Raw genomic sequence first — 10,607 nt, 5'->3', positions numbered from 1 at the left:
AGCAGGAATACCATACAGTAAACTTTCCTTACCTTACACATCCTTCTCATGTGATCAGTTGAAATGCTGTCATTGCCAGCAGCAATTGCAGATTGTTGCCTTACCTTTATCTTTCAGCAGTCTACTGGGAGGCAAAAAGGATCCTGATATCGCAGCCTGATATGCAGGAGGCAACGTTGCTCCCAGGCTCACCCATGCATGGAAAGGCCAAAGGCTAACCTGACACAGAGGGCAGCAGGCAGCGGGGGATTGAGTCCCACCCACCAGTAGGCTAAAGGTGCACCTACCCCAGGAGCCATGGCCCCTGCTCCCTGCTGCTGGTCCTGCTGTGGCTGCGGTCCCAGACCAGTTAAAAAATTCCCTAGCAAGGCAGGAGTGGTGTTAGCTAGTGCAGCTATGGAGAGAAACATCTTGAGAAGCACAGAGCTGGGCTGGAAAGGCAGTAAGAGGGCAGCTGTATGAGAACATGTAGCAGACAGTGAAAGATGGGCAGAGGTCCCGTGTCAACCCCTCCTAGGCTGAGGAAACGCTGGCACTTGTCTCATCACAGGCTGAAGATGATGATACTTGCCAAGCCAGTCAAAGCAATTGCCTCTTTCTATACCTTTCTTAATCCCATGGAAAGTGAAATCTGGTGACCAAGAGACTGGAGGAGCACCAGGGACTGTGATGGGAGCACACAGGTGCAGCAGCTCCTGCTCTTCAAGCCAAGGGGGTGATGAATTTTTGCTTAAAATGTAGCGAGTCACTGGAGCCCTGGCTGTGTCATGTCACAAAAGAGCCTGTGAGAGCTCTCCAGCCCACCACCACCAGGTAGGTTTCTGAGATGCCCTTTCCTGCCCAGGGCTTCTCAGAGTCCCCTAAGAGTGTCCCAATAGCAGCAGCCCTCAGGTTCCAGTGTTGGGTGCAAAGGACTGTGCACACCCCATTTTTGCTGGAGGAAGCCAGGCCTTTCCTGACAGGTGAGGCACTGCCTAATGGCACCGCTAGAACTGAAGTGGCCCCAGCTGTGGAGGTGCCTCTCCTCACTGGTCACCTATGCAGGGAAAATTACTGGGTATAATCTGCTGTACTGGCTCTGGAGATAAACAGAGGACTTCAGTCCAGAAAGCTACCTTACAAAAGCAATAAATTCCCTTTGGGGAAAAAAAACCCAGCAAACCACCACCAACCCGCACGTGTCGCTGATGGAAGTGCCGTTACCTTTTGCCACTGCATGTAAAGGCAGATGTGTTTGAGCTTTGCTCATGAAAGGTTCCCAGAGGTGTTCTTTATTTATCTATATGGGCTTATCACAAATGGAGCTTTGGAGAGGTAAGTGGCTGTCTGCAGCAGTGCGGAGGCAGACCCCTTGGAGGACATAAGGAGCCTGGTCTGTGCCAGGACGCTTGCCCTGCTTACCGTGGGGTTACACATGCAGCTGGGATGCTCTGTGTGCATGTGGGTCCTACAGAGCCCAGGTATTCTCCTTCAGTCCCTGCCAAAGCTGTGCTGCATTGATGCCTGTGCCCAGTCTTACACCCAGCCACCCACGCTGTCGTCTCACCTGCCAGGGCCCTGGCTTGGCTTCAAAGCTGCCCTAGCTCTGCGCAGTGAACTGCATTGCAGACCACATCCAGCTGAAATGCAGCTTTCCCCCCATCACATTACCTCGTCAGTGAAATCAGTTTTCTGGTTTGTTTTTCTAGGTATCCGTAAAGGAGAGGGCAATGTATGGCTGGAAGGAGGGTGGGAGGGAGGAGAGCAAGCAAGGGTTGCTGCATCAAACAGTGGCTCCTGTAAATCTGGATGTCCCCGTGCCTTCCTCAAGCTCAGAGGGAACAATGGAGGAGAGCCATGTGTCATGGCTCTGTCTGACCACTGCTTTGTTCGGTGCCAGATGCTGAGAGTCACCCAGTGGCTGTAGTGCTGGAGGACAGTAAGTGAGGTGAGAGTCTGCAGGACCTGACCCGTTGTGTGACAGTGAAAACAGCCAACTCACCTGCCACAACCTGTGCACCCTTGCCTTAGTCTTAAGGAAAAAAGTTGTCTCTGTTTAGGGGCAAAGCCAACACTGCAGGTTGAACTATTCTCTCAGTAGCTAAAAATCACAGAATCACAGAATGGTTTGTGTTGGAAGGGACCTTAAAGCTCATCCAGTCCAACCCCCTGCCATGGGCAGGGACACCTCCCACCAGACCAGGTTGCCCAAAGCCCTGTCCAACCTGGCCTTGAACACTTCCAGGGAGGGGGCATCCACAACTTCCCTGGGCAACCTGTGCCAGTGTCTCACCACCCTCACAGTAAAGAATTTCCTCATAATATCTGGTCTAAATCTACCCTTTTCCAGTTTAAAGTCATTACTCCTCATCCTATCACTGCACCATAGCTTCAAAGAAATGCACCTTATTCTTCCACATCTGTCAACTCTCAGGCTTTGAAAAGTCACTGCCTCTTTTAGCAGTAGCCAGCTGGATTTGTATGCCCGAACAAACAGAGCAAGTGACCTACAAGCACTGACTGCCCCTATATTCCCTGCATCATGAGGTACGTGACAGATACTTCATGCCCATGGGGAATCATCAGATGCACTGAAAACATGCATGGGTTGTACAAGCAAATGCTGACCTCTCCTGAAACAAGTGGGTGCAAATGGCTTCTTTCACACAGTAACAAAACAAAGTAAGTTTTCTAACCCATTTCTGCCTTGGATTGTGAGAGGCTTGGGCTAGCGCGTCTTACACCAAGTACCTTGCTCTGTGACACAGATCGCTGCCGAGAGGAGGCTTGTCAGAAAATGCGGCAATGCTCAGAAGTGTCAGTGGCGTCTAAGTACAGGCAATTAAATTATGGGGAGTAGGACTTCATCAAATCTGTATTTGGGACAGGTGGCACATGTCATGTTTCAGCTGGAATAGTTTTGCATTAAAATAAGGCTATTACACCAAGTGTGTTGAACAGGTGAAATATCAGTTTAACAGCAAGTAACATCCTCCTTTTCCCCAGTTTGCCCATGTAATTCAGATTGTGAGTATTATCAGCAGTATTCTAACTCGCAGCCTCAGTCAGCTTGACCAGTAGCGGTTTTAACTCCATGTCTTCGCAGCAAAATGCCTTTCTTTGATGGTCAAAGATAAGCTACAAGCCAGGGAAAGCCAATTCTGCCCTGAATTATCTGCTGGGCCTTCCCAGAACATGACTAACCCTTCTCCTGGCATCCTATCAAGCCCTACCATGGAGCTTCAACTGCTTTGACGAAGTCATTTTGATTATTAAATTACATGGGGGGGAATAACCATGGATTTCTTCTGTCTTGGTACAGCAGAATCAGGAACATTTTAAAACTGGGTCATGTCCTCTAGGAGAAAACCCAACTGATGGATGGCTCTGTGGTTACTGAAGATCTCTCCTCCCAAGTGTCTAGAAGTAAAGCCTGAGTGCTGTACCCCTTCCAATCCCACCGTGATGAGCACTATGAAACAACCTCCTCAAAGAGTCTTTTCGACGATGCTTTAAGAGCAGCAGCCCTCTCCCTGTAGACCAGCCTGAACTCTCCCATTGCACCTTCCTGTGAGGGCCAGGAGCCATCCCAGTGCTCTCGGCCACCCCTGTCAGTCCTGGTGTCTCCCTCTCTTATTATGGCCGGCTGGCCGGTTCTCTCCGGTTGCTGCTTCCTGGCCCAAGGATGCTGTCTTTCAGTCAGTGGGATCCTGCGGGGTAAAAGCTGCAAGGTAACTGTTCAGATAAAGGACAGGGTGGTGTGAGCCTGCTGGGGAATAAGCAGCTTTGCCATGTGTTTTTTTGACTTGGGAATGCTTAAACGCCAACACCGCAGAACAGCAAGGTAAGATGAGGTACTCAAAGGCCATGTTTTAATTATGTGCACAGATTGTGAAGTGCTTGGCATGTCTGCGTGGAGTGGAAGCAAGACAAGGGTGCCAGTGCAGACCCCAGCCCCCTTACTGTGGACCAGCTTCTCCTCTGCTCTTCACCCAGGCACTTGTGAAGCAGGAAAACCCATGGCAAAATGCCCACCATCCTCACAGTGGGCAAATTACTTGAGCATTTTGATCAAATATAGCTAACAGCTTTTACCTCACCCGAAAGAAAGGGCATGGGGACATTTTTTCGCAGTCCTCAAACTTGCCGTTTAGACCTTTTCTGAAGAAAATTTTTCATTAACAAAGAATTCGTTAAACAAAGTCTTTTATTTCAAAATTATCTTCTGTCCCTCCAAATGCCCATCCATATCTCTGTTTAATTTTAGGCTGAAAAGATCACCATTTCTTGCAGTCTGATCACTGAAGGGAAGAATCTTATTTTTTAATGTGACATCTCTTCAAACAGGTGTTGCTTCAGGAGGTAGCCAGGAAGAGGTGGCTGGGTTATTCTGTAACTGATATACTCAGAAAACACAGTTCTTGCTGGGGTTTGGGTTATTTGCAGCGTCTTTACAAGAGACCTGCATGCTCTGCGTCACATCAGATAGTCCACGAGATTTTTCTACAATGGATTATCTCTGGCAATGTTTTCCAGAGGGTTCATTTATTGCAAAAAGACCAAAGGTAATGTCATTCCTTTGCTAACATCTACAACAGTTGTGGCTTTGAAAGGTTTCATTCCAAAATAAGCATTCCAATAAGCCTTATTCTTGCTGGATCATCTGAATAGATGGTTTAGGTTGGAAGAGACCTTAAAGATCATCCAGTTCAATCCCCCTGCCATGGGCAGGGACACCTCCCACTGGCCAGGTTGCCCTGGCCTTGAACACTTCCAGGGAGGGAGCATCCACAACTTCCCTGGGCAACCTGTGCCAGTGTCTCACCACCCTCGTAGTAAAGAATTTCTTCCTAATATCCAGTCTAAATCTACCCTCTTTCAGTTTAAAGCCGTTCCCCCCTTGTCCTATCACTACCTGCCCTTGTAAAAAGTCCCTCCCCAGCTTCCCTGTAGACCCCTTTCAGGAACTGAATAGCAGTGTGAAGTTTCCTTTGAGACTCTGTTTTGGGGGAGCATAGCCCCAGCTTGGGCTTGGCGGCTCTGTGCACTGCCATGGCTGTGAGACGGAGAGGGGAAAGAAAGGACTGAAATTCCCATGGGCTCTTCTTCTTCTAGTAAATCTGCGCACAGATAACTTCCTAACTGCCCAGCTGGCATTTGGGAATCACCACAGAGCAGAAGCTGTTGGTTGTTCTCGTCTGATTTAATAATAAAGCAGTTGCATCAGGAGTGGGAGCTAGCATGAGAAAATAGAGGTTTAGGACTGGAGGTGGTGCAGAGACTGACCCTAGGTTCCCAGAGGACACAGAGAGACCTATCAGACAGCACCTAACAGAGTTTGTCAGAATTTGCTTATTCTTGATTCAGCAAGGCACATGCTGACACAAACAAGAGGGGTTGAAGCAGCAGGTTATGTATGAGACATGAAATCAGAAATGAAATTAAATTCCAAAACCACCACAAAATTGCTGGGGGATGGGTTGCGAGCACTTCTGATGATAAGTATCTATTAAAACAAACAATAAATTCCTTATCTTTTTTTTATACCCCAATCATTTACGCTTGGAGACCAATCAGCTGTGGAGCAGGACCCAATCAGCGTCCTTCCACAGAGCGCTTACGGCCACTCATTGGTGTCCCCTGCAACCTGGCACATATAAGCTGAGCACTGGAGAAGAGCAAAGACACTCTGCTGATACGCTGAAGGTGGTAAGTATGGCTTATCTACTACCAAACACACTGCTTTTCTTATGGCAGACTGCATGGGAGCCTTGCCTGCTAACCAGGTAACTTTGTTGTTGGGAAAAGGCTTGAAAAGAGGAGGAATCTGGTAGCCTCTGCTTCTCAGCCTGTTCAAAGGTTGGCTGAGCATGTGAGTGTCTGTGCTTTCAGCAATATCTGAATAAATCTGATAATTGGGGATGTTCTGGCTTTATGCTACAAGGTTGGTTGGGAGGTGGAGAGGGTTGCCTGGAGAGCTTGTGAGGTCTCCATCCTTGGAGGTTTTCAAGGCCCAAGGGGACAAAGCCCTGCCAACCTGGTCTGAACTTAGTGACCAGCTTTGAGCAGGAGGCTGCTCTGGGGACCTCCCAAAGTCCCTGCCAGCCTGGGTCACACTGTGATTCTGTTAAACTGATGGTGCATTTGTCTTGCTTAGTGACAGCAATATAATTTCCTTAAAATAAAGTTAGAAAATGACATTTTGCTTTGAATGGGGCAAGTCTGCATGTAACTCGCTCTGCCCTGCTGAGTTTGTCTTATTTTCCCTCAGTCTACTTAATAAGTGTCTTGGTTTTCTTCCTTTTGAAGTTATCAGTGCAGTCTGATAACCTTATGAATGTCATCTCCTATCTGCAAAGTACTCTATAAACGTTAGCCTATGCTCCTTGTCATGTGTTTGCAGCCAGCGGCAGCAGCTGCAGAATTGCATGTTACCACACCCGCTCCCTTGGCTGGCCTCCCAGCTCCAGTGGAGATTTCCATTCATCCTTTGTCCAGCCTGTGCCACCTCAAGCTTCTCTACTTAGAAGAGAGTAACAGGGCCATTGCAGGACACCTACGATCAGTCAGATGTATTTGATGGCGGATCCAATGACAGCTGAAGCTTCAGTTAGGGGTTAGGAGGAGTATTGGGACATAGATAAGAGTTTTGGTGATCAAGAGAGGATGTATATTTGTTGTATGATATAAGCTGACTTAAAACTGCACTGGGGGCAGTGTGGGGTGATGTTTGTGCTGGACATAGCTCCTCTTAGCCATCCTTGGCTGCAGTCAGGCTGTCCACAGTGGCCCCATGCCCCTTTCTGCCCACACTTCCCACCCAGCCTGCCTGTTTTTGGGATGTGACTGCTGAGACCATCAGCAGCCATTGTTGTGTCAAGGCCTCCAAAAGATGGGAAGGTCAGATTCTTCCCATCCTTTGGTACAGTTTTCAGGTTGTGTGTCATCTTACATAGACAGTATTGGGGTTCCTACACTTCAGGCAATTTTTAACGTTACCTGCAAAATCATTGTGGTTTTAGGTATAACTTCATTTAAATATGTTATAAGTTTATAATTCATTTATATATCCAGATGCTGGGCACAGCGATGCAGAGATTTTAGAGTGATTCGTAACTGGAAGGACACCTGTGCAGTCCTGCAGCACCATGCCAGGAATTAACCAGCCCTTGAGGAGATACATGAGAAATCCTCTAACGGAGAGGAATGTAGACATTGACCTAGTCATGGGCTAGGTCTTGTTTCTTTGTTGTCTGGGCATCTAGAAAATATGTCTGTATCCATTTTGGGTGAGTGAACAGATGAAAACCCCATTCTTGTCATTTTTTTATGTTAAATGGTGAGGGAACTGAACACAATGAGCAGAACACAACCTTACTTTAGGAGGTGGAAAGCCAGTAATGCTTTTCCCTCCATGACCAGCCAGCTCACCACGGCCTGCTGCCTCCAATGCTTGGCTTTAGGGCTGGGTTGGCTGCTCCTGGAAGGGGTGACACTGGGGCCTGTGGCACTTCTTGGCAGAGAGGGAGGTGCTTGGGTGCTGCCGTTCCCAGGCTGGGAACAAGGGGCATTGGGGCACCCCTGAGACCCCCAGAAGGTCTTCTGCCTTCACCCAGGGCTTGGCAGGCAGCTGTCCCCACAGCTCAATGCATAGTGTTGGCTCCCCACATGCTCAGGTGAAACGCGAAGTGGCTCTGGGGACACCACCCTAAAGTGTGGGTGCAAACTCCAGTGTGGAGCAGGGCTGGTGACACTGGGCCCTTTCCAGCAATCCCTGTAGGTTGATGTTGCTCCCACAGCTGCCCCACGGGGAAAGATGGGGCACTGGCAGCATGCCCACACAGTTAGGGCTGGAGGGGAGAGGAGACTTGTGTGGGGCCCCGCAGCCAATGCCAGCCTCCCTCAGGGCCGGCACCCACCAGGGCAGGGAGCCAGATGCTGGCAAAGAGGGAAAAAAAACCAGTGAAAAGCAGCCCTAATAATTTCAGCCCCCTGCCTCTCCTCTTTTTCCACCCCACTGTAAAATGGTGGAGATGGGCACTTCCAGCAAAAAAAAAAAGGAAAAAAATACTCGGAAAATCCAGTTTGCCAGCATTTTGGTTGGTAACTGGTGACCTCAGTTGTGAAAGTGTGCTAGCTGCCTCTGATACACTGCAGCTTATCTCTTCTTTACCCACGAGTGACTTTTGCTCCTTCCCAGTTAATTCATTAGGTAAACAAGGATTTGCTTGGGGAGACACACTCAAGGCCAACACAGATCCTTGGCTTGCAAGGAACGTAAATTTTTTTTTTCCCTTTTAATTCTCCCAAGAAGCAACAGGTTTGGCAGTGGTAGGGAAGAGCGCTGAGCAGCAAAGTTTGCTGGAAGCGTTTTTGTGAGCTGCAGGGTCCAAGCCTTTTTGGCATCACTGCCCTGCACCCTCATGGTCTCTCACTGCTTTGTGGGGCTGGGTAGGTATCTCCAGAGGAGAAAAGGCGGCTCAGCACCTGACAGGGAGGCAACCCCATGTCCCCTGCTTGCTGTCCTGCTTCAAGCTTCAGTCGTGGGGCCAGGTGGTGACATGAGGTGGTTGACCTCCATCTTCAAGATGCCCAAGTGCTTTTGGCTGAGAAGAACGCTCAGCTGCACTCTGTGGGCTGTTTCAGCCCTCTGCTATGGCTAGAGTAATGATGCGGTGTTTTTCTGTTTCAGGGACAGCCCAAAACACAGGTGTTGAATCGCAGCCTCATCTTCCCGGCCAGTGGGAAAACCGCCAGGAAGGCACAGCGCCAACCTCAGGTAGTCCTGCTGAGCTGCTCTGAAGAGTCTCCTGCCAAGTGGGTAAAACGAGCAAGCCAGCAGGAGGAGGATGGCAGAAATGGTAATTAAGGCTGCCCTCGGGCTCACATGTCGAGCCACCAATTAATTAGATAATCAGGGTCAGACATAACAGCGTGCAGGCTGCTTGCCTGGCTGCTGTGAGTCAGCTGGGCTTCGCAGGCGCTGCAGGCAGTGCGGGTGTCAAGGAGGGGCAGAGTGGTGGCTTTATGGCCTGGGATGAAGATGATGCTCTGCAGACCTGCTGGCCTCTGCTATCTGTGCTGTACATGTTGGCTCCAGCATCTTCTTGTCAGCAGCCTGAATTCCCTCCCCAGGGCAGAGCTAGAGTGGGCTTCCCACATCCCCTCCCCTCCATGTGGCAGCAGGTCTGGCCCTTCTGTGGGCAGTCCTCTGCGTTTAGAAAATGAGCTATTTCCCCTGTGTCGCTGGTTTGGTTTCATATTAAATCTTTGTTCTCAATCTGAAGTGACCTTGAAAATTTCTACTACAGTAAAGTTAACAAGAACATTACGCTTGCTTTAATTGCAAAATACACCAGCACAGAGATCTAGGAAGATAGGGTTGGCTATGGTACAACAAGCAGGTTAATGCCAACTTTCATCGTCAATTGAAGGAAGACACAAGTCTCCAACCATGACCCTACTGAGCTGCAAGGTCCCTTTATTCAACAAAGGCTGAATCATGGCAAATTTATTCTGTGAACAAGCCAGAAAAGAAACTTCCAGTTACCAGAATCATGTGTCTTTTCTCCATATGGCTGGATTCCTTAGCACAAAAGGGTGACTGATGAATAGCAAAGGGTCACACCAAAGCTCCATGTAACCCTTGTTTCTCCTACTGGTCAGTAGCAGATGCTAAGAATAAACTATAAAACCAGACTCCTCTTTTTCTCTGTATATGTACCAATGATACAGAGAAACCAGCACAGCAAATCACCATGTTCATAGAGTGCAGGTATCACTAGGGTCAGTGTGTTTAAGAGCTGCTAATGAACTCGATCTTTGCCAATTTGTGTAATTCTTTTTCTGGTTCCACTTTAACCTGCTCTGCTCCTATTGTTGTTCCTCATAATTTCATTTTGCCTTATTATTTGATGCTGAGAAACAAAAAAGTGTTTTTCAGTCACCTTTTCCATGTCACCCAGGATTTACAGCCCGCTCTAACCACCAGCCACCTGTCTCATTTCCAGTCTGATGAATCTTCTTCCTCTATCTACGCTGTTTTACTGTGGAACTTGCTCTGTGCACCTAAGCACCTTTGCTGTCCTTCTCTGACATTTTGGTTCTACTGATTCTTTTTTTTTTCTCTCTTAATACACTCAGATGCCAGAGTAGAGGTGTCCTCTGGCCCTTTGAAGCCCATTACCACCATATGAGTATTTTGCTGGGTAGACTTAACTGCAGTTTCTTCATTGCTAAGATGAAAAATACTGCTCTTGGCCAAACAACTAAATACTGCTCTTGACCAAATAACTAACTACAGAGCACCAAATTTTCTAGTGGAGGGGATGCTTCAATGTACATTAGAGCCAGGGAAGATTTACTGGAGATGGTGGCCAGATGATAGTTAGCCATGTACGTGGTCTAGTATATGATGCTGAAAGAGCAGTTTTATGCATCTGTAGAACCAGGTTTTTGAAATGCTGGTGGGGATGCCCCATGCAGGCTGGCCACCCTGCCTTCACATCCAAGTGTCACTTCTTGCCTTCAGAAATTATTACCCAGACACCTGCCTGCCCGCTTTTCCTCCCAGGCGACTGCGGGTCTCTATTTCCACAACACAGGAGCTGACCAAGACGTGCCCGCTC

The sequence above is a fragment of the Mesitornis unicolor genome, unplaced genomic scaffold (assembly GCF_000695765.1).
Source record: "Mesitornis unicolor isolate BGI_N332 unplaced genomic scaffold, ASM69576v1 scaffold12148, whole genome shotgun sequence".
Taxonomy (NCBI): Eukaryota; Metazoa; Chordata; class Aves; order Mesitornithiformes; family Mesitornithidae; genus Mesitornis; species Mesitornis unicolor.
Note: the sequence above shows the minus strand (reverse complement) of the source record.